The 24,532-nt window shown below is 44.9% G+C and overlaps 2 pseudogenes; one reads left to right on the top strand and one right to left on the bottom strand.

The window, feature by feature from the left end:
* The first annotated feature begins 6,728 nt into the window (after positions 1–6,728).
* On the top strand, positions 6,729–8,828 carry LOC127333302 (cytochrome P450 716B1-like; annotated as a pseudogene).
* Positions 8,829–8,975: 147 nt separating this feature from the next.
* Positions 8,976–19,236, bottom strand: LOC127333301 (protein FATTY ACID EXPORT 6-like; annotated as a pseudogene).
* Positions 19,237–24,532: the final 5,296 nt, after the last annotated feature.

Below are 24,532 nucleotides of genomic sequence, written 5' to 3'. Positions count from 1 at the left end.
TTCTGATTGCATCTTTAGTTCTTACTTGTTCTCGATTTCAGGTAGGAATTAAGACCTTCTGGTCAGGATGATCGTGCTCTCGCAAGATCAGTAACTCCCGGAGATTGTTCTAGCGATTGCATTGGCGCACGAGCTTTGCACGTGTAGTCGGATCGTCAAGCACGAACTCCACCAACAAATCGATCTATCTTCATCTCATCGAAAGATCGGACACCTTTGCCCTATCAAGTGGTATCAGATTTCAGGTTGCTCGGTGACATTTTACAGTTTTCCTAGTGTAGATTGCATCGCCTTCATACCTAAAACCCACAAAAATCCAAAACTATATTAGGTTTAGATCATCCATCCCATAGCCCCTGCCAAGCAATTGCATGATCTTTTCAGTTTTTTGCTTTTTGAGTCTTCAGCTGCAATCGTCGTGTCGCGTGCTGGTCTTAGCGCGTAGAGTCCTTAGAGTTTCGAGTTCTGGTCATAGTAGTCACGTTGCCGCCGCACCATCTCCTTTTGAAGTCCTCGCCATATCACCACCACCATACACTTCCGCCACATCTACCATCAACTCCGTGTTGTGCCCCCTTTCTTCCCATCATCGTAGTATCTTGGTCAATTTCGAGTTTTTTCGGGTTTTAGATCCGTTTTCTTGGTCAATTTCGCGTTTTTCGTCAGAATCCTGATAGCAGTCTAGCTAAAAATAATCTAGGCGCCTGACCATAGAGACCTCTGTGGTCTAGCGCCAAGGTAGATTCCTCGTAAAAAAAATATACTGGGCGCCCGACCATAGAGACCTCTATGGTCTAACGCCAAGGTAGATTCCGCAAAAAAAAAAATCTGGGCGCCCTACCATAGAGACCTCTAGGGTCTAGCAACAAGTTGAGTCTAAAAAAAATATGGTCGCCCGACCATAGAGACCTCTACCCCCTAGCACCAGGGTTGAGTCAAAAAAAAAACTGGGCGCTTTACCATAAGTGCCTCTATCCTCCAGCGCCAGTTTAGCTGCCTCTTGCATCTTGTGCCGCGTCGTGACCTCGCTGGTGATTTAGGCTCGCGTCTCTAATACGATCTAGCCTAGGACCAGCACAGTACCGTCGTTGAGTGTTTATTCAATTTGCATCGTTGATTTTATTATTGTGCCACCATATCATTATACTTTGCCTTCCTAGAGCTCCACAGATTTCTCCACGTGCACTGTGTCGGCACCTAGTAATCGCTTTGGCAATCTTTGGAGACGTTGGTCCTTGTTGGTTGCCATATCACCTTCCTCTTTTTTGGTAAGAACTTGTAAGAGCTTTGTATTTTGCTTGACGAATTGTGCGTGATACCACCATATTTGTGTAGCTTCTAGGCATATACACTTGTGAATTTTGGGTACCAACCATGCCAGGAATTGAGGACCACTCCGTCGACCCGAAGACCATGACGAACATGGAGATGCACGTGCGACCATTTATTGGAGATCATGATCAGGTTATTTCTTTACCAGTATATGCGGGTAGATATAATACTGATTCTTATTTTGATTGGAAGTTTGAAGTCGACCATATTTTTGGATGCCATGATCTTACTGAACATGAGAAAGTAAGAACTGCTGCTAGAGTTTTTACAGATTTTGCTTCCATTTGGTGGGATATGACTTATAAAGAAAATATTGATAATAAACCTACTACTTGGGGAGATTTAAAATCTGCATTGCGACATAGATTTGTGCCTCTTTCTCATCAACGTGAAATGATACGCAAACTTAAATGGTTAGAACAACGTAGTAACACCGTGCATGTTTACTATCAGGAATTTAAATTTTACATGTACCGTTGTGATATAAAGGAATTTGAGGAAAGTACTAGAAACATGTTTTTCAATGGCTTGAACCCTGATATTAAGGTTATGTTTAACTATATTCCTCGTTCTACTATTGGTATATATGTTCGAGCTTGTGCTTTTGAGAAACATATACAGGAGAAAACGTTGGACCATTCCAACTCCTTCAAGTCATGCACACTAGCACCGGTTGTTTCTTCCAACGTTCCACGCATGCATATTGTTGTGCGAGTCACCCAGCCATAGACTTGTGATACGTCGCTGCGAACATCTTCTACGTTGGAGTCACAAGGTAAAAATAAAGGTACTGATTTTGTCCTTCCACATGTAACTGATGAATTCCATGATGATCTACATATGTCATGTGATGATTTGTCTATTGAGTTGATTGAGGATAGAGTTGTCGCTTTGAAACAATCTTTTGATCAAACAATGGAGATGCTTCCTAGTTTTGTTAATGAACTTGAAATTGGTAAATACCATGTTGATATTAATATACCATGTGTTGAGTTCACTGATGATTTGGCCACACCGCCTATATTATAGGATAGTACTACTGATTTGCAAGTACCATGTGATCATACCACTGAGATTGATGTTGTTGTGAGCGCAATTAGTCCTGTTTTCAATTCTTCTTTGACGATGTGCGTGTCCACTGAAATTATTAATGCTGAAATGGATTCTTCTATTGATTTAAGTACACCCACTGAATTGCATGCTACAATACCAAATGTTTTGGGTGTTTCTTTTGCGGACATTCATGCATCTATCAATTCAAGTGCCCTAAATGAGTTACATGCTAAGAGAGATTTTGGGTTGGGTGTACCAGTTGATCACTTTAATCTGTCTTGGAATGTGAGTGCACCCACTCAAATTATCATTGATATGACTAGCAATCTTTTGGTTGACTCTAGTTATGACAGACCTACAGATTTGTGTGTACCATGTGATGTTTTTCGTTCCTCTATTGATATGAGTGTACCAACGGAGAATTTTGTTTCCAATGATGACCATGTGTTAGGAACTTGTGTAAATGATATACCAACTATGTTGAGTACACCTACTATACAAGTTAATTCTTTCATATCTATGAGTGCACAAACTGAAATTCTTGCTCCTGATAATGCACCTTGTGCCTTGAAAGATGACTCTAGTATGGATCATATAAAATTGGTTATGAACAATGAAGTGTTGGCTAAGATTTCTCATGCTAATTCTTGGTTTTCTGTTGTGATGGATCCACCTATATCTTTGTCACATGCTAGACATAAAATTGATGAACTTCCCTGTTTAAAGAGTGTCTACGCCCCTGATGTTACTTTTAATTTGGTTGGGGAGTATGTCAGCACCAATGTTTTTTATGGTAGATAGGATTTGCATCATGTGTGATGATTCTTATAGTTCCAATAAAACTGAATTTGTATACATGATTTCTCATTTTGATATGACCTCCAATGTTGGTATTCATTCTATGTCAAACAACTTGCTGCAAAATTGTTTAATTCAACATGACGTGGCTAGTAAATTTGAGACCTTGCATTTTGGTTTACCAACTTTGGGATGGTTTAATGATGAGCATTATAATTTGAAAGGAGTTAATATGTGCTTCACTTATATCTGCAAACTGAGTTGTGATAAATTTTTAATGGGGACTATTGAGCTTCTACGCTACTACAATACTTGTATATGTATAAAATTAAATGGGAAACATGAGAGAGTTGTTAAAACGGATGACATATACATATACCATGCATATACCTTGTCTCTTTTGTTAGCATGTTTACAGAATAAACATCGCCGAGGACGGCTTTTCTTTCAAGAAAGGGAGGATGATGAGGACATCACAACCTCCGATTTGAAGACATATCTTGGTGAAAAAGATGAGACTACGTCGAGGATGACTTCAATTCAAGTAGGGGAGGATGATGAGGATATTGCTATGATAGATAGAACTAATACTCCTACAACCACATCTCAGGTACCTTCGTTACTAGGAATCCTTCCTAATATATATGAGAATATGATGCTTCCTAAATCAAATGTATTTATATTATTTAGGAATGGATCTAGCATGAACGCCAAGCATTGGATTAGGAACGTGCATGGAGATGGCAGCAGACCTGCAAGGATTCAGGATGGCGTTGCAAGCGAGGATTTCAGAACATTGAAGCCACCATAGTGAAGCAACGATGTTTGGATGAATTATACAAGTTACTCCATCATAAAATTCGTCCAAAGAGTTATTTTTGGTGCTGCGTCACCTTATTTAATGGGCCGGGCCCATGTATTTTCGGATTAGGTATTTTAGGGGTTTTTAAGAGGTCATATAAGTGGAGGAAGGCCCATTTAGGTGTGTTTGTGGCCAACCCTAGCTGGTTGGACGAAAATCCCTTCACTTCCCCCATATATCCCTCTGTAGCCGTCATTAGAACTTGGATTTTGATTAGATTAAAAATTAGCCAATTGCTGCAACTTCATGTACTTCTTTTGAGGCCAACGCCCAGAACAAGACCGACTATTCGGAATCCCACCATTATCAATCAAGCTTTCATCTCTATTCGCAATATTCTGATTGCATCTTTAGTTCTTACTTGTTCTCGATTTCAGTTAGGAATTAAGACCTTCTGGTCAGGCTGATCGTGCTCCCGCAAGATTAGTAACTCCCGGAGATTGTCCTAGCGATTGCATTGGCGCACGAGCTTTGCACGTGTAGTCATATCGTCAAGCACGAACTCCACCAACAAATCGATCTATCTTCATCTCATCGAAAGATCGGACACCTTTGCCCTATCAAGTTCTATAACAAAAGGATGGACATTCCCTGGGTAAAACTGATTTGGGACAGTTATTATTCTTTGGATGTGCCTCATGCAGCTAAGCTATGTGGGTCTTATTGGTGGAGAGATGTTGCCAAATTAATGGATGATTTTCGTGTTGTTGCCAAGCCTGATGTTCGGAGTGGAGAGGCAGTTCTTTTTTGGGCTGATGAATGGGACGTTGGTAACTCAAGAACACCTTTGCAGCAGAGATTTCCTCAACTTTTCTCATTTGTCAAGGATGCAAAGATTTCGGTCAGAGATATGGTTTTGTTACTGGATAGAACTGAAGAGTTTCACCTACCTCTGTCTAGCTAGGCATATGATGAATTTTTGATCCTGCAGGGATGGATGGGGGAGATGGATTTGTTACAGGAAGGGAGTGATGAATGGAAATGTGCTTATGGGCATTATAAACCACACAAATATTATCTTTCTTTGTTTGATCATATACAGGTGCAGCCACAGTATCTATGGATTTGGAAGAGTAGGTGCACCATTAAAATCAAAGTGTTTGCTTGGTTGCTGTTAAGTGATAGACTGAACACTAAGGACATGTTGCAGCGCAGGCATTGGCATGTCACAGATAATTATGATTGTGTGCTTTGTTCAACTGGAGATAGAGAGGATAGAGATCATCTCTTTTTTAATTGTAACTTTAGCAGCCGAATTTGGAACTATTTGCGAATCAACTAGGGTACAGGTTGTAGTATGGTTCAGTCCGCGGAGATTGCCAGAAGGAGTTTCAGTCATGTCTTCTTCACTGAAGTGGCATCACTTGCTTGCTGGCATATTTGGAAGAGTCGGAATGCTAGAGTGTTTGATCAAGTACTGCCAAGATTTGCAACCTGGAAGAGCAATTTTGTTCATGACATCTGTCTGCTTGCACATAGGTTTAAGCCAGACAGGAAGAAGAAACTTTTAGTTTGGATAGCTTCTCTTCATTAAGCTCCTTGCTTGATGATGTGTACAGGGTTTTATTTTTGCTCTTTTTTCATGTTGTTTTAGTTTACTAGTTTTCTTTTAGGTCTTTTAGTTGTACTTCTTGTTTCTTTAATAAAGGTGGGGAGTTGTGGGGTTTTTTTGCCCTACAGTAGAAGGTTTCAAAAAAGATTTAACATGGAAATCACTCCAATACAGAGAAAAAAAAACCACGGAAACCAACCAACAAAATTTCTCTATATTAGAAATGTTTACAAACATCGTGGGTTATCTTATAATGTGATGAACCCTTACCGTCGTAGGCGGTGATGGGGATCTGTACCGGCGACGGGCCTTGCTCCCTCCCTTTTACATGAATTTGGATTACAAGATAACAGTTAAGAGATACATACGAAAGATAAACATATTTTCTCCTTTATATGAGATACCTTCTCTCTCTTTTTTTAAGGTGAGAACCTTCTCTCAGTTACATGATTTTTAGCTTAATTTTGATAGACCTTCATAGCGCTGGCACGTTGGCTCGCTTTTGCGGAAGTGCCTCTAGCTAGCTCGGCAAGTTGCCAGGAGGAAAATCTGTTGCGGCCCTGGCAACTTCCACGTGGCGTTTTTCTTTTTCCAAAATAGCCATCCATCATATATTTAAAAATCCGACGGCTGACGATGCGTTGGATATGCCCAGAGCACTGTAAGGATGACAGCGATAGCCATTGCTGCGTTGGATAATTGGAAGGGAGAGGAAGTTTTATCTGCTCAAGACTCAGGAATAGGACAATCGGCAGGGAGAGTGTTGCGGAATTCTGAATTTGTTCAAGATGAAGACCTGCGAAAAGGACAACGCAGCATCTACCATATTGGTTGCCGTTCTCCAACGAGGATCTAAATTTCCGAGGTGAGATGTCCAGACAGGAAACGGAAAACAATGGTTTTGCATTGGTATCTGTCGGCTCCAGTGCCGCCAACCATTTAGTTAATGCCGAAAACACGATAGGGAATAGGAGTTCGTGTGTAAGGTTTCCCCACAATCAGCCATTCAGCCATCAGGAATACGGGCACGGCAACGAGAGACAGTTTGCCACACACGTGAAACTTACGGGCAAGCATATCAAAAGGACTACCAATGTAATCCTTTGTCTTCTATCCAGGAGGAATCTCAGCGCTTGCAAACTCCTTAACGATGCAAATATTCTTTCTTCATTGGAATCTCCGGCGAAGGATTCTTAATTGGTTTTGACAATTTCCCTTTCAAGTTTATCTAATCAGGATCGAGGAATTAAACTATCCCACTAAACCTAGCTTGACAGTACATAAGAACCTCTGCTCATGCTGCGATTTGCAATTCCACCCACTCCAATGGATTATTTGCCCATAGTCGTGGCACTCGTCGTCACCGCCTCGTCCATAGCCATCTACCACTTCACCAGAGCCAAGAAACCATGTCCGGCCAACCTGCCACCGGGCTCCCTCGGCCTCCCGGTGATCGGCCAGAGCCTCGCCCTACTCCGAGCCATGCGCGGCGACGGTGGCAGCCGGTGGATACGGGAGAGGATCGAAAGGTACGGGCCGGTGTCAAAGCTGTCGCTGTTCGGCACGCCGACGGTGCTCCTGGCGGGGCCGGCGGCCAACAAGTTCATGTTCTTCAACAGCGCGCTGTCGACGCAGCAGCCCCGGTCCGTCCAGCGGATACTCGGGGAGAAGAGCATACTGTACCTCCACGGCGCCGAACACCGGCGCGTCCGCGGCGCGCTGCTGGAGTTCCTCAGGCCGGACATGCTCAAGATGTACGTGGGCAGGATCGACGGTGAGGTGCGGCGCCACCTCGAGGAGAACTGGGCCGGACGGGCGACCGTGACGGTGCTGCCGCTGATGAAGCGGCTGACGTTTGACATCATCTCGGCGCTGCTCTTTGGCCTCGAGAGGGGTGCCACGCGGGACGCCCTTGCCGGCGACTTCGTGCGCATGATCGAAGGAATGTGGGCCATCCCGGTGAACCTGCCGTTCACGGCGTTCAGCCGGAGCCTCAAGGCCAGCGGCATGGCTCGCCGGGTGCTCGAGGGGCTCACGCGGGAGAAGAAGGCTAGACAGATGGAGCACGGCAAGGCGTCGTCCAACAACAACGACCTCATCACCTGCCTGCTCAGCCTGACGGATGACCATGGCGATCGGTTGCTGACCGATGAGGAGATTGTGGACAACTCCATGGTCGCCCTTATCGCTGGCCACGACACCTCGTCCATCCTTATGGCGTTCATGGTCCGCCAACTCGCCAACGATCCGGTCACTCTAGCTGCCATGGTCCAAGGCAAGTAACCAGTTCACTGTATTTACATGTTTGTGTACCCAAACCAACTCACAAGAATTGATCTCACCACGCCATGGTCATCTTGTATCTTTCGTGGCACAGAGCATGAAGAGATTGTCAAGAACAAGGCTGAAGGAGAGGCTCTGACCTGGGAAGACCTGACGAAGATGAAGTTCACATGGCGAGTCGCGCAAGAAACACTTCGCATCGTCCCTCCGGTCTTCGGCAACTTCAGAAGAGCACTCGAGGACATCGAATTCGATGGCTACTTCATCCCAAAAGGATGGCAGGTTATTTGCTATTTCTTCCCTGGACAATTAACTTCAATCGTAGCTAGGATTCACCTTTGTCGAGAAACCGGCAGCTGCAAATTAACGCTTATAATTATTTTACTAGGTGTTTTGGACGGCAAACGTGACGCACATGGACGCAAGTATCTTCCACGAGCCGGCCAAGTTTGACCCATCCCGGTTTGAGAACAAAGCAGTGTCAACGACACCACCATGCTCCTTTGTCGCCTTTGGCGGTGGCCCTAGAATATGCCCTGGAATAGAGTTTTCCAGGATCGAAACGCTGGTGACGATGCACCACCTGGTGAGGCAGTTCAGATGGAAGCTCTGCTGCAAGGAGAACACTTTCGTGAGGAATCCCATGCCATCGCCGCTGCATGGCCTGCCAATCAAAATCGAGCACATATCCTCTCCTTGATCGCCACCAAATTTCACAGATATCTAAGTATAAAGTATAATGGCCAGTCACATTACAGCATTGCATGGGAGGGATAAATGGAAATGTAGCTGGGGCTGGACGCTTTGGAAGCAAGGGAACGCCCGGGTATTTGGGAACTTGGATAGACAACTTTCCACACAGTCCTCGAGGAGTTTAGCCTTTGGGGGGCTGCGAGGGGAGGAGAGCGGAGAGTGATGCTGCGAGAGTAGGCGTGAGTCCTGGGTGTGTGCGTGGGTTGGCCAAGGGCAGATGTTTGCATCCCCCTCTGGTTTCTTGTAATTGTTGTTGCTCCCCTCTATAAAGATTCAGCACGCTTTTCGCGTGCCCGCGAAAAAAAGAAGAAATGTAGCTGGGGACAGGAGAAGAAGGCAATATATACAAAGCATACACCGCACGATTGTAGAGTTCTGTACTTCTGTTTCATGGCTATTTTTGCCAGACATAAATGTTACTGGATAAGTAATCAAACATTTATCACCCGATTATACAATGGGCATAACAAAATAGATGAGTTGCTTCACAATTATTTGGTTTTTGTATAGACAGCATGTACACCAGGAAAACTAGAGATACTAGATCCAACAGGCTCACTCAGCACTCACTGAGAAGTAGACCTCGTTGCCTACATTGGATATCTTATAAACGTAGAATATCAGTGCAAGTGCACTGCAAAACAGTACAAAAAGAAAGTATGTGATGAGGTCTAAGACCCCGTGTGTGGCCCGATCTCGCGGTTGACCCGAAATCCAAGGAGGGAGAGAGGGAGAGCGCGAAGAACACGATGAACACGAAGAACACGATGAACTCACGCACGCACACCAACCCGATACAATCGATACTTACCCCGTGGCTCGATGGACCACGCCAATAGAATCAACCCGGAAGAGACACGCGGTAGAATTCCGAGCGGAGAGATTGGTGAGGGAGATGAATCTAGGAGTGGGAGAGAGAGTGGGTAACACTAGAATCTCACACACCAAATCCAATCATCCAACATGGGTTGCCTTGATACAAAGGGGATGAAACCCTAGGGAGACAAAGCTCATCTTCATGTTTAAGCTATCATCTTGTCTAAAGAGGTAAGGGGGCGACCTGGGGGCTTATATAGGCATACAAGGCAGCATGGGTCGAAAAGGTACAAGTTGGTGGGTCAAACCCGACGAATCCGGTCACAGGGCCGGTCTGACCGGGCCTGGAACCGGCCCATCCGGTTCACAACCGGATTCTGGACCGGGCGGTGACCGGGCGAGGCTTCGGGAGCCCCGGGATTGCGTCCGGATGGCACCGGTCGTCGTTCCGGTCGAAAACCGGCCAGGCCGGTCAGGGGGCCGGTCAACCGGGCCCGTGACCAGGTGGGCCGGTCAGGGGGCCGGTCAACCGGGCCTGTGACCGGCCGGCCTCCCTCCTCCCGCTTCTTCTTCCTCTTCCTTCCTTCTTCCTTCATTCTTCCTTCCTTCTTCTTCTTCTTCCTTCTTCCTTGCACCATGATGAATGGCTCCTCTTCCCTTCCCTCGCTTCCTTGCACCATGGGTGTTCCTCCTCTCCGGTCCTCGATGACTCTTGTACCTAATGACATATAACATGCCGACATGAGGTAGCATTCCATTCAAGGTATCTACGAGGTCGAGTATCGAGAGGAAGGAGTTCACCTTGACGCGTGTAGCGTGGGTTAGGGTTGAAGGTCCACTTGGGGGACTCTTTGGCCATGGCGTAGCGTCGACGATAGGCGGGGCTGCACTTGATGGTCTTGGTGTAGCGACGTCGGTGACCGGGGCTACATCATCTCCCCCCCCCCTTGGGGAAGAGTCGTCCTCGACTCTTGTTCCTCCTCATCGAAGAGGTAGTCTATGACGGGTGTCCCATGTTGTGGTAGAGGGATAAAGTCGCGGTCGAAGAAGAACTTGGAGAAAAACCACTTGCGAAGGGAAAGCTCCAAGAGGCATTTGGCAAAAATGGGAACCAAAAGAGTGTGGGTGTATCCAACATGTGGAAGGGCAAAAATTTGTGCATGTAAGAGTTGTATGGTGTCAAAAATGTGTGGTGTAGCATTGTCCCAAACAAGTGGAACAAACAAAAGGCAAGTATCGTCGGCAAAATTTGGGACAAAATTGTTATGTGCAATGGCAAAGCGATGGAGACTTCGAACTTGGGAGAGTATGGTTGGCTTGAGCCGAGTATGAGTGTCCTCAAGTGTGAAAGAGTCCATTGCAAATGCCAAAGATGAAATGAGAAATCCAAAGAAGAGCAACTTTTTGTGTGACATGTGGCACAAGATGCATAAGGTGTCTCTCACATGTATGACATGGTCCTTGAGATTCTCGGAGTGTATGATGAAAGCATCAAAACATACAACAATCATTGTGCCAACAAGATGTGTCAAGATATGTTGCATAAGAAGCAAAAGAGGCGACGAGGAGTTGGACCAAACCGGAAACTCGACAAGGCAAGCCGGAAACACACGAGGGCGAAGGCTTGTGGGAACATACCCTTTGGTGTGATTCCCGCGGGTTAGGTCCTTGTTGGGGTAGCTCTCAATTGCGCGTTTCGTGAGCTCATGCTCCGTAGCGGTGGAGGTAGTCATTCGGGTACCTATACACACAAAAGAGAAAACAAAAAGCGTGTGTGCATGGTAAAGGAACACATCATCCATCATGATGTTCCAAGACTTGTGCACATCACCATTAGTGTCAAGCAAGATAGTATGAAATGCATGGCGATAGTGCAAATGGCCTGAAGGTGCATGTGTGGTATGTGGGTACTCATGATCATCAAAAATGGAGAAGGCTATGGGGGCCATCTCGTGGACAATGAAATAAGCATGTTTGCATACCAAGCATAAGAAAGGGGAATTGTTCACAATCTTGGATGCAACGATCATGGAGTAGTGCAAACATTTTGGGCAAAGCATGCGGAAGCTAATATCATCATTGTCATTGCAAGCAATACATGTGAAAGAGCAAGTAGGTAACATATTGCAAGCAATGGTAGGAAAATTGAAGCTCTCATAGCATGGCATGGTCATGGTATCACAAACACTCAATTCCACATGATCAACAATGTTATCAAGCAAAGCATCACATGGGAAAGTGAAAGTAGCATGTGACGTAGCAAATGGGTCATCAAGATCATGCATGCATTCATGAGTCATCATGTCCACTAGTGGGATCATGGCATCACCAACACCTATGTTGTTACCTTTGTAGGCCGACTCATGTGAAGTAGGTGTGGTGGAAGTAGGAGGATCCATGTGGTCGACTTGTCCATCTTGGAGGAAGCATGGTGAGATATCATCATCTTCATGCACCATGTACATCGTCTCCATGAGCGGAAACTCATCCTCCGTGGAACCTAGTGCAACATAAGAAGACACAAACGAGGGAGAGGTTAATGTGTTAGCAAAGGCGGTGTCCTCCATGGACCTATCATCTACCTCTCTCAACTCACTTTGTGTATCACTCATGTCCTCCAAACGGAAGCACTCAAACTCACATATGGGGTGGAAGTCACTCAACTCACTATCATTCTCACTCAAGTGGGCTAAGTGGCTCTCATTCTCACATGGGATTGGTACCAACTCATCAATGAAGCATAGGGGAGTAGGCTCGACTTTCTCATCTCCATGCGCCTCCTTGGTTGAAGGGAAATTCCCATGCTCAACCATCTCAACTCCATGCGCCTCCATAGGTGAAGGGAGAATCCCATGGTCACCATGCTCAACTCCATCGCCTCCCAAGTCATCCTCAAGCGGTGGCATCGTGGTGTAGTAGAGAGCTAGGCTCGGATCCACATCAACCTTGAGTTGACCTTGTTGATCTTCATCTTGAAGTGTGGGCGCGATAGGCATCTTGGAGACTTGTGCATTGAGCTCGTCGAAGTAGAGCTTCTTGGCGCTTGGCGTTGTGCATTGCCATGCCACATGACCCTTGGCCTTGCACACCTCACATAGGAGATTGGGACATTCCCGTGGAGGGTGGCCTTGTTGCTTGCACTTGTAGCACCGGAGTCCATAGGCATGTGATGAGGTAGGGGCCATTGTGGTGGTGGCGCAAGAGGTAGAAGTCGCCTCATGAGGAAGGTATGCGCGATGTGCACTTGCCGTCCTTGTAGTGGTGGACACCCTATCATGGTGTTTGTCGCCTTCATGTCGAGGCTCTCGTCTTCGTGCATCATCACCATGGCTTGAGTGGTGTCGTCGAAGACTCGTGGAAGATGTTGGTCGATGGCGATCATGAAGTGGCTTGTGGCGGCGAAGCTCATGTGGTGACGTATGTCGATGACGGTCCTTGCCAAGCCTAGATGATGGCTCATGCGACTTGGCATGTTGCTTGTGGCGCCTTGTGGAGCTTGGAGAAGAGTGTCGATGACGCTCATGATGGGGACGCTCTTGATGCTCCATATGGCGTACTCGAGGTCGACGATCTTGTGCATGGGCACTCTCATGGTGGTGCCTTGTGGAGCTCGAAGAAGTGTGTCGATGGCGATCATGTTGGGGACGCTCTTGATGATCCATATGATGGTGCCATCGTGGAGGTCCTCTATCTTCATATGTAGCTCCAATGGCCAAGTGGTGGTACTTGGGAGCATCGTCGTTGCTCCTTGTGGAGACTAGGTGAGGTTCCGCCATGGTGTCGATGTCATAGGCGTGGCGTTGCTCCACCATGTCGTCCATGCTTGACGAGCCATTGTCGATGTAGAGCTCGTCGATGTCGTCCTCAAGGTGGTGCTCCACCATGTCGTCCATGCTTGAGGAGCCATTATCGATGTAGAGCTCCTCGATGTCGGTCATGTCGGTGATGCTCGCGGAGCCATAGTCGGTGTCGAGCTCCACATGTTCCTCCACATCCGCGGTGCTTGAAGAGGTATCCTCCTCGAAGTGCTCCGTGTACTCCTCCGTATCCTCATCTTCGCTATCCATGTTAGCACGATGGTATGTATATGGTGTATGTTAGTGGAAGAACACTACCTCGCAATCTTACCGTGGTATGACAAGATTGGGGTGATCCAACAAACCGAGAGTTAGAACAATTGTATCGGGCACTCACACAAAGACACACGCAAAAGCTAGCAAATATGGTGGTAGGTGAGTGTGGTGGAAAGCCAAAAGACGAAATCCGAAATCAAGTGTATTGTCAAGAGTGGTGGAAATCCAAAAATTCAAATGTCAAAGCGATGATCACTATAAACACGGAAAAGATGTGGAACGCACACACGAGATGAACGGGGTTAGTGCGACCAAGGAATGAGCGGAAAAGTGTAAGAAGCCCTTAAGCAAGGGTGCTCGGTGTCACACTAACACAAGAAGAGATCAAAGCTTCGGTTGCAAAGGAAGAGACAACAAGATTCACACGTGGCCTCTCTTCTCTTATCTCTCTTTTGCTTAAAAGCTTATGACACTCTTTTGTACACAGTGACACTTGCACTCTTTTGTATCTATGGTGGCACTTTCACACTTTTGTATGTATGGGTGTATGGTGCTACTTGCACTCTTTTTGTGCTTTTCTTTCTTTTTCACGCTCTATGTTAGCGTTAGCTCACTCTTGCTATCTTGCCACACGAGTTTTGCTTAGAAGCTTGACTCCACACTACACACACACCTCACAATCGGGGCCACGTGCAATGTCTCGCAACACTAGATAAGCAATGCTCGATAGGATAGATCGCAAAAGAAGAGGGGTTACAAGGTGGGGTGCAAGTTATACCTAGATGTTAGGCGGTGTCGGAACACACAACTTGCGATGAAGGCGGTGATGTCAAGAGTATGTTTGCAAGTCCGGGGTGCCGAGGATGTCGTCGCTTGCTTCGGAGCTGCGGGTTAGTTTCACAAACAAGGCACTCAAACCGGAACAAGCAAACACAAGTTAGCGGAAGAAAACGGTCAAAGTAGCTTGGCGGTGGTGGCGGTGGTATGCCGGTGGTGGTGGTGTCGATGCTCTTGCGGATGCGGCGGTGTTTGTTGGGGCCGCGGTGGTGTTTGCCGGTGGTTGGGGATGATGGCGGTGCTTGCCGGCGGAGGAGAGGAGTGGCGGTGGTTGGCGGTGGAGGTGGAAGGGTGGCGCCCGGTCCAGGGGCCGGTTGGGCCGGACCTGGGACCGGCCTGGCCGGTCACACGGCCGGTCGACCGGGTTCTGGGCTGGCCCGGCCGGTCTGCAGCCCGGTTGACCGGAATCTCAACCGGGACGCAGTTTCTCTCTCCTGTTCTTCACGAAAACCAAGCCAAAACGACCAAATCGGAGGGGAAACGATGGAATTGGGGGCTAAAAGTTGGGGAGATAGTAGATCAAGCACTCCAACACCAAATCCATGGACCAAAACCACTCAAAACGCAACGAAATCGCAGATCGGTCAAGAGGCAAATTAGGGCTATTTTTGGGGATTTTTTGGGGAAAAATTTTAGAGACGAAATTGGATGGGTGGGGGGTCAAATCCGCGGAAACCAAAGGCTGCTGATACCATATGATGAGGTCTAAGACCCCGTGTGTGGCCCGATCTCGCGGTTGACCCGAAATCCAAGGAGGGAGAGAGGGAGAGCGCGAAGAACACGATGAACACGAAGAACACGATGAACTCACGCACGCACACCAACCCGATACAATCGATACTTACCCCGTGGCTCGATGGACCACGCCAATAGAATCAACCCGGAAGAGACACGCGGTAGAATTCCGAGCGGAGAGATTGGTGAGGGAGATGAATCTAGGAGTGGGAGAGAGAGTGGGTAACACTAGAATCTCACACACCAAATCCAATCATCCAACATGGGTTGCCTTGATACAAAGGGGATGAAACCCTAGGGAGACAAAGCTCATCTTCATGTTTAAGCTATCATCTTGTCTAAAGAGGTAAGGGGGCGACCTGGGGGCTTATATAGGCATACAAGGCAGCATGGGTCGAAAAGGTACAAGTTGGTGGGTCAAACCCGACGAATCCGGTCACAGGGCCGGTCTGACCGGGCCTGGGACCGGCCCATCCGGTTCACAACCGGATTCTGGACCGGGCGGTGACCGGGCGAGGCTTCGGGAGCCCCGGGATTGCGTCCGGATGGCACCGGTCGTCGTTCCGGTCGAAAACCGGCCAGGCCGGTCAGGGGGCCGGTCAACCGGGTGGGCCGGTCAGGGGGCCGGTCAACCGGGCCTGTGACCGGCCGGCCTCCCTCCTCCCGCTTCTTCTTCCTCTTCCTTCCTTCTTCCTTCATTCTTCCTTCCTTCTTCTTCTTCTTCCTTCTTCCTTGCACCATGATGAATGGCTCCTCTTCCCTTCCCTCGCTTCCTTGCACCATGGGTGTTCCTCCTCTCCGGTCCTCGATGACTCTTGTACCTAATGACATATAACATGCCGACATGAGGTAGCATTCCATTCAAGGTATCTACGAGGTCGAGTATCGAGAGGAAGGAGTTCACCTTGACGCGTGTAGCGTGGGTTAGGGTTGAAGGTCCACTTGGGGGACTCTTTGGCCATGGCGTAGCGTCGACGATAGGCGGGGCTGCACTTGATGGTCTTGGTGTAGCGACGTCGGTGACCGGGGCTACATCAGTATGTTAATAACAATACATGAAATATTCTAGCTTGTACCAGAGGCCAAAATGCAACAGAAAACGTCTAGAAATGGAATAAATCAGATCTTATTTTGTTTTGCTCCCAACCAATATGTGCATGTAAGAAATAGATATATGAACACTATATGGAAAGGTTATGTCTATTGTGTTCTTTAAATAAAAAATACACATAGACCTAATTATTTTACAGAACAAATGAACATTTTTTCCCAAAAAAAAAAGGATTTGCATACAGTATTCCGACAGTGCAACGCAGATTGTTTGTTGAAATTTGCAAACGGTCCACTGAATTTTTTTTCTCATGGGAGTATGTGTGCTTAAGAGCACGAAATGTGCATCTGCAATAGCTCTGTGCCACCAAATAAGCCCCTAGCAGAGCTATATCTAATAGGTTGTAGGTTTTTATTTTTGCAGTCATTGTCAGGGTGATATTTAGTCGGGTTTAAAACTTGTATGAATTTTCTTTTAAATATGGGTGATATAGGCGAAATTTTACCATTCAGTGTTGCCCATGTCGAATCCTATAAGGTTTCATGGATTTGTATAACTTTTTGCACATTTCTCACAAAGGATGTTATGATCATTTACCCATATTTAATGTTATGATAGTGCTAAATTCAATTTATAAGCTTAGCCTTACCAAATGTATGCTTTTGCTTTGGAAGCATTTTTGTTTTAGACCAAGTATGTTAATTTAATAATGCCATCCTTCCAAATTCCAAAACAATTCTTATATGCATTTTCTTACATAGTGCTAAATACTTTTTTTTCACGGTATATATGCAATTTTGACCATTACTTTTTGTATAACTATGTAAGAAAATGCATATAAGAATTTTTCATACTATGAAAGTATTTTTCATGAAAATTTAGTGATATGGTTTTCACCTAACCAACCTAAATATTCTTTCACTAACTAGTAAACATTGACAAACAAGTTTGACTTCACGCTTTGTAAAGCATGATCACTTCTGCTCTACAGAGATAGCGTTTAATTGACATAAAACAAATTCATGCAAGATATCTTCCAAGACAGGTAGTGATTCTAATAGCCACTATTGTTTTTCCGAGACCTTGTTGTGATGGCATGAAATCGCAATTTATAACCACTGAAGGAAGCAGGGAAATTCTGTTATGAATGGCATGCGCCTGTTATGAGTGACATACGTACTCCTGTACAGAAATGTCAAGGTCCCTTGTGGCCTCTAGATTTACAAGGGAAGAATGCATTTTTAGAACAAAAGTTGAACTAACTCATGTGATTTAGACACATGGTACATAAGAGCACTCTTTGAATGATTACAGCTGTGGCTACTATGCTTTGAAAGGCACAGAGGAATGTGAGGACAAAAGGCTCCAGAAGAAACAAATTGGAACATAACAATACAAAGCTAAATTTAAAAGCCTGTTATTTTATGATTTTATCATAACACTCATTGGATTCAAATAAGAAGAGCTTGGCATTTCTAATACTCCAGAGCACCTAAATGAAGTAAGGAAACATTATCTTCAAACAGGCTTGGTCTCTTTGTCAAGATGAGATAAGGACAACTAAAGTTAGGCTTAGTGGAATGATGGAGTTGGGATTAGGACTGTAGGTGTTGAATGAAATATAAAACGAATAGAACTGGTTAGATAACAAATATTTTGGGTTTCAGTAAGTACAAGTTAGGCTATATAAGTTCAAGTATACAGAAACCAAAACATTCTGTAAACCAATTTAATGTTCCAGTCACCTAACACAATAAATAGTATTGCATCATCCAGACTACTTATAGAGAACATGCACATGAGATAAAGAGGGACTTTGGGACGAACCTGATTATAGCAACTATTCCAGCTGGCATTACCTTTCTTGTTTTCATGTATCTTATTCCCATAACTATTGTTAATGCTGCAGCACAAACTGTTGAACAATAAATTTATAAGATAAATTTGACTACACAGAGAAAATAGATGGTCTAGAGCATTCACTAGTAAGATATCTTCTATTGGAACAACAATATAGCCATCGAACAGGGCCTAAATTGTAGAGCCATGCTGGCAAAAGTGGCAGTCTTCGTTCCGAAGACAAGTTTTGCATTAAGTTTTTGTTTTCCTTTTTCATTCTATGGATTCACACACAGGAGAGGATGCAACCTGGGCAACTGGAGCATCACAATATGATCCACGAAGAATCCATGTGAGAACATAGGCAAATGTAAGACACTACCAAAAGGAACATTAGAAGAGCACAAAACTTTCAGCCGGATTAACTTTCAGGAATTAAATGGTCCACCACCATTTAACTTTCCAGAAATAGTGGTCTAAGTATTCTCCGAAATGTTTTTCAATCATGGTGATGTATGCAAGTTGGGCCCAATACATTGCAACCATATTGCTTGCCCATCTAAGAATTTTTGCCTTATTCATGTAAATTGGGGGAGTTCCAGCATACGGAATCTTAAACATTTAGCCTCTGGTCCCTCCCTATCCAATTGATTAAATTCTTAACTGAAGATTAAAACACGTCCTAGGATACTGCATCTGAAAATTTGCATCGTCTACATTTAGAGCCGATGCAAACGTAAATGCAGGATGCGTCGCGCCCCTTCTCTACCCTAAATATCAGATTTATCTACTCCCTAGTTTCCAGTGTTATTACTCAACAGAACCAATCCAACTATGTAACGAGTATCAGGCTATCAGCTGCTAACCCCCGTACCAGGACGACGAAAATGAAGAGGGGATGAGTGAGAGGAATTAGTAGTAGCAGTAACAGACCGGTCTGGAGGACGGTTGCGAAGAGGGAGCTAGAGTGGCGCGCGAAGGCCCAGATGCTGAGCGCGCCGGCGAGGAGGAGCGCGCCCCCGAATCCTGCACCGGCGGCCAGCGACGCCGCGCTCCCCCGCTTCACGTAGCCGGCGATGCCGCCGCCGAGGACAACCAGGCCGTATGGCCGTATGGGATGGTGACGTAGAAGTCATCCATGCCGTACCCGGCCGGATCCTCCTTTCCTGTCCCCCGCCGGCGACTGTTGTGTATCTCGCCTGATCGGCTTGACTTGACTATCCCTTGCGGCGACTTCTCTCATTCTCATTCTCTCCCCTCGTCTTTATACTTTGAAGCCGTTTTTTTTTCGAGAACTCATTATTACTCCATCCGTTCAAATAAAAAAACACCAAAAATAATAAAATTACTATGTTTGTTCTTTTCAATTAGTGTAGATATGCGGTAAGGAATGATTTCCTAATTAATTTCTATTGATTCCAATTTGATACATATAAGTAGCGCAACAAAAGAATGTGGAGGGGTGACTTGAAAAAGATCGGACGAAGCCGAGGCATGAGATTAGATTGAACGGTCTAGATGCTCTGAATCTCCTTCACCAAACGCGTTGTATGACCTACGACCAACTCCAATATAATAGTAAAGAAATTCCAATAAATCTTTGGTACACCTAGCGACAACTACAAACACTAAAGCTAGTTGAAGACGTGGTGTCGCAATTGCTTGCTAAAGTAGAACTTGTTATATTAAACATATGAATAATATCATCTAAGACCTCAAAAAATATGCGCCCCAACGAAGCAAACATCGTCAATGATGATAACCATTGATCGAAAGAATCAAACCTATAACCAGAGCGACGAATACGAAGATGGACTAGACCCCAAAAGATGCACTTGATGCACAACTCGACGTGCCCTTTCCGTGTGTGGTGAGTAACAACGTTAACGCCGGAAAACACGAATCGTGTGCTTGTAGTCTAAAAAGTCCGATGCACGGCCATAAAGCACATGGAAGTTGCTACTGAGCCGTAACGAAACTATCACACATGGTTTCACCAAAAATAATTGTCAGTGCAAACGAGGTTAACGCATACGATCAGGAACACAGGACAATCGTGTGCAAACTTTTTGCGATGTTTTCTTATTTCGATCCGTCTCTTTTTCTCATCTCTAACACACACGACATGGTATATATAAATTGTGTGTAATAGTAGGAAATAGTTTTTAATCTAATTTTTTTGTGAGATATTCCATCGATTTTACCATTTTCCGCTGAATTGATATTTCGAAATATCTCAAAGAAGCGGAAAAACTACAGTCTTGTCTAGCCAGTTCCTGCAAAGTTTTCATCTGGGCTTGTTTTGGACGCATGTATCCTTGTGGCCACTCCACAGTACCATTCAATGCCGATGAGGCAGAGCATCCGTCCTCTATATGAAGTTGTGTGCCGCGGCGACCCCTCTTGGCATCGAGCTAACCTCCGAATAACCATAGTAGATTTCATATGGTTCGCAGTAAGCAGACCGCTCACATTTCGTGCGTCCCGCAGTACCCTACAGCGCAACCAACGCTTCCGATTGTTGAGCATGTGCCTCCTCCTCCTAGTTCTCCGTCATCGCGAAACTACGACGGCGGCTCCTCCTCCACCCTCTCTAGCTGGTCCTCCATGAGTTCTCCATCGCCACCAAACCAAGAAGCGGCGGATGACCTTGAGTTCATGGAGGAGCTAATCCAGGAGCATATGATGGTGGAGCAGTCGTTGGAGTATGTCCTCAAACAGCAGCAGCGAGCCAAGAAGCCGCAACAACCCTCTCTGCACGGACCAATCTGTGCATTGCGCTGTCTGGAGTTTCCCGTCGAAAAGTTCAACGAGATTCGGCGCATTAGGGAAGCCAGTGCGGCAAGGCGCAAGGCCTTAGAAGACGGAGCATCAAGCTTTGGGAAGGGCGCAGCTGCACTCGCCAATGTTATCGTCATCGCCCGTTCACTATGTAGTGAGTGCAATGAGCACGTACTCACTACCACTAAATGTAGATTAATAGTAATTAATTAGGTAGTGTGTGCCATGAGTATTTAATATTAACTTGTAATGTGTTAAGTTAGTGATCATTTATAATAGGTAGCTAGGGTAACCGCCATGTTTGATTGGACCCTTCCGGCCTATAACCAAATACTATGAACTATGTCTCATGATGCCTCACTCACGTTTGTTTTTACATCACATTTTGTTTGTTTATTCTCATAAACATGCTTTGTCCAAAATGAATCGCACGTGATGCATCCAGGGCTGATCCTGAGATTTCGAGGGCCCGGGGCAAAATTAAAACACAGGGCCCATAACACAAACATGGTATGAAGAATTAATATACATGTATATACGATGTTTTACATTTAAAGTGCATCCAAAAACTAACCAACAATTTATACATATCGTGTTCAATTTCCGTAAACTCATTTTTAATGGTATATCAATATCTCACTTACGGGTTATCTCATCGATTTAGACTATTCGTGTTGTCAAGGTGCCCCATGGGCGCTATGATGTCTCCTCTCAACGTGTTCGTGTGAAGGCTAGCAATAGTGTACTACCAGGAACGATCGAACAACACCAAAAATGATGGAAACTTAGAATTGTACATGGCCATTATCTTCTAGTTTTGGAAAGGAAAAATAGTACTTCTGAATTGGTCGAGGCAGGTATAAGCGGAGAAGACGGAGGCGACGGAGGAAGTGATACCGAAGTTTTTGAATTTTGAATCGGTAGGACCAGCGATGTTGTAGTTGGATCGATCGGGGGCAAGAGTACTTTTACGCTGTTTTAATTGCTGTCGGAAAATTGTTCCCGGCTTTAGAAAAGTGAACGGAGGGAGTACAGGAAAAATCTTGATTGTGTGCTTATTTTCGAACTCTCAATTGCGTGTACTTTTTAGAACTCTGGGTTTAGCATTTTTTTAGTGAAGTACTCTGACAAGGTGCATTGTGGCCAGCCCCCAACCAATCATCACGTATCAAATCAGAAAACAAAGGCCTGATACGTCTCAAACGTATCTATAATTTCTTATGTTCCATGCTAGTTTTATGACAATACTTACATGTTTTATATACACTTTATATCATTATTATGCATTTTCCGGCACTAAGCGCCAGTTCATGTTTTCTGCTGCTTTTGGTTTCAGAAATCTTACACAGGAAATATTCTCGGAATTGGACAAAACAAAAGCCCAGGGTCTTATTTTCCACGGAGCCTTCCAGAAGTCCGAAGAGGAAACGAAGAAGAGCCGAGGTGGCCCCACACCACCTGGCGGCGCGGCCAAGGAGGGGGGCGCGCCGCCCTAGGGTGTGGGCCCCTCGAGCCTCTCCCGACTCTGCCCCTTCGCCTATTTATTCTCTCCGTCGCAAAAACCCTATTACCGAGAGCCACGATATGAGAAAAGTTCCAGAGACGCCGCCGCCGCCAATCACATCTCGGGGGATTCAGGAGATCGCCTCCGGCACCCTGCCGGAGAGGGGATTCATCACCCGGAGGACTCTACATCACCATGATCGCCTCCGGACTGATGTGTGAGTAGTTCATCCTTGGACTATGGGTCCATAGCAGTAGGTAGATGGTTGTCTTCTCCTCTTGTGCTATCATGTTTAGATCTTGTGAGCTGCCTATCATGATCAAGATCGTCTATTTGTAATGCTACATGTTGTGTTTGTTGGGATCCGATGAATATGGAATACTATGTCAAGTTGATTATTGATCTATCATATATGTGTTGTTTATGATCTTGCATGCTCTCCGTTGCTAGTAGAGGCTCTGGCCAAGTTGATACTTGTGACTCCAAGAGGGAGTATTTATGCTCGATAGTGGGTTCATGCCTCCATTGAATCTGGGACAATGACGGAAAGTTCTAAGGTTATGGATGTGCTGTTGCCACTAGGGATAAAACAACAATGCTTTGTCTAAGGATATTTGTATTGTTTACATTACGCACAGTACTTAATGCAATTGTCTGTTGTTTGCAACTGAATACTGAAAGGGGTGCGGATGCTAACCCGAAGGTGGACTTTTTAGGCATAGATGCATGCTGGATAGCGGTCTATGTTCTTTGTCGTAATGCCGTAATTAAATCTCATATTAGTCATCATGATATGTATGTGCATTGTTATGCCCTCTCTATTTGTCAATTGCCCAACTGTAATTTGTTCACCCAACATGCTATTTCTTATTGGAGAGACACCACTAGTGAACTGTGGACCCCGGTCCATTCTTTTACATCTGAATACAATCTACTACAATCATTGTTCTCTGCTGTTCTTTGCAAACAAACATCATTCTCCACACCATACGTTTAATCCTTTGTTTACAGCAAGCCGGTGAGATTGACAACATCGTTGTTAAGTTGGGGAAAATTATTTTGATTATGTTGTGCAGGTTCCACGTTGGCGCCGGAATCCCTGGTGTTGCGCCGCACTACACTCCTTGACCAACAACCTTCACGTGGCCTTCATCTCCTACTGATTAGATAACTTTGGTTTCTTACTGAGGGAAACTTGCTGCTGTACGCATCACACCTTCCACTTGGGGTTCCCAACGAACGTGTGCTTCACGCGTCATCAAGCTAAATTTCTGGCGCCGTTGCCGGGGAGATCAAGACACGCTGCAAGGGGAGTCTCCCACATCCAATCTCTTTACTTTGTTTATTGTCTTGCTTTACTTTATTTTATTTTCTGTTTTGTTTGCTTTCTTTATATCAAAAACACAAAAAAATAGTTACTTGTTTTACTTTACTTAATTTAGTTTGCTTTACTTATTTTTATTATTGTTAAAATGAGTACTCCTGAGAACACTAAGTTGTGTGATTTCACTAGCACAAATAATAATGATTTCATATGCACACCTATTGCTCCACCTGCTGCTACAACAGAATTTTATGAAATTAAACCTGCTTTACTAAATCTTGTTATGAGAGAGCAATTTTCTGGTGTTAGTACTGATGATGCTGCTGCCCATCTTAATAATTTTATTGAACTTTGTGAAATGCAAAAGTATAAGGATGTAGATGGGGACATTATAAAACTGAAATTGTTTCCTTTCTCCTTAAGAGGAAGAGCTAAAGATTGGTTGCTATCTTTGCCTAAAAATAGTATTGATTCATGGACTAAATGTAAAGATGCTTTTATTGGTAGATATTATCCTCCTGCTAAAATTATATCTTTGAGAAGTAGCATAATGAATTTAAGCAATTGGATAATGAACATGTTGCCCAAGCATGGAAAATAATGAAATCTTTGGTAAAGAATTGCCCTACCCATGGACTAACTACTTGGATGATCATCCAAACCTTTTATGCAGGATTAAATTTTTCTTCGAGGAACCTATTGGATTCAGCTGCTGGAGGTACTTTTATGTCCATCACCTTGGGTGCCACAACAAAGCTTCTTGATGATATGATGATCAACTACTCTGAATGGCACACTGAAAGGACTCCACAAGGTAAGAAGGTAAATTCTGTTGAAGAAACCTCCTCCTTGAGTGATAAGATTGATGTTATTATGTCTATGCTTGTTAATGGTAGATCTAATGTTGATCCTAATAATGTTCCTTTAGCTTCATTGGTT

The sequence above is a fragment of the Lolium perenne genome, chromosome 2, assembly GCF_019359855.2.
Source record: "Lolium perenne isolate Kyuss_39 chromosome 2, Kyuss_2.0, whole genome shotgun sequence".
In the NCBI taxonomy this organism is placed as follows: Eukaryota; Viridiplantae; Streptophyta; class Magnoliopsida; order Poales; family Poaceae; genus Lolium; species Lolium perenne.
Note: the sequence above shows the minus strand (reverse complement) of the source record. Positions and strands in the feature narration are given on the sequence as shown.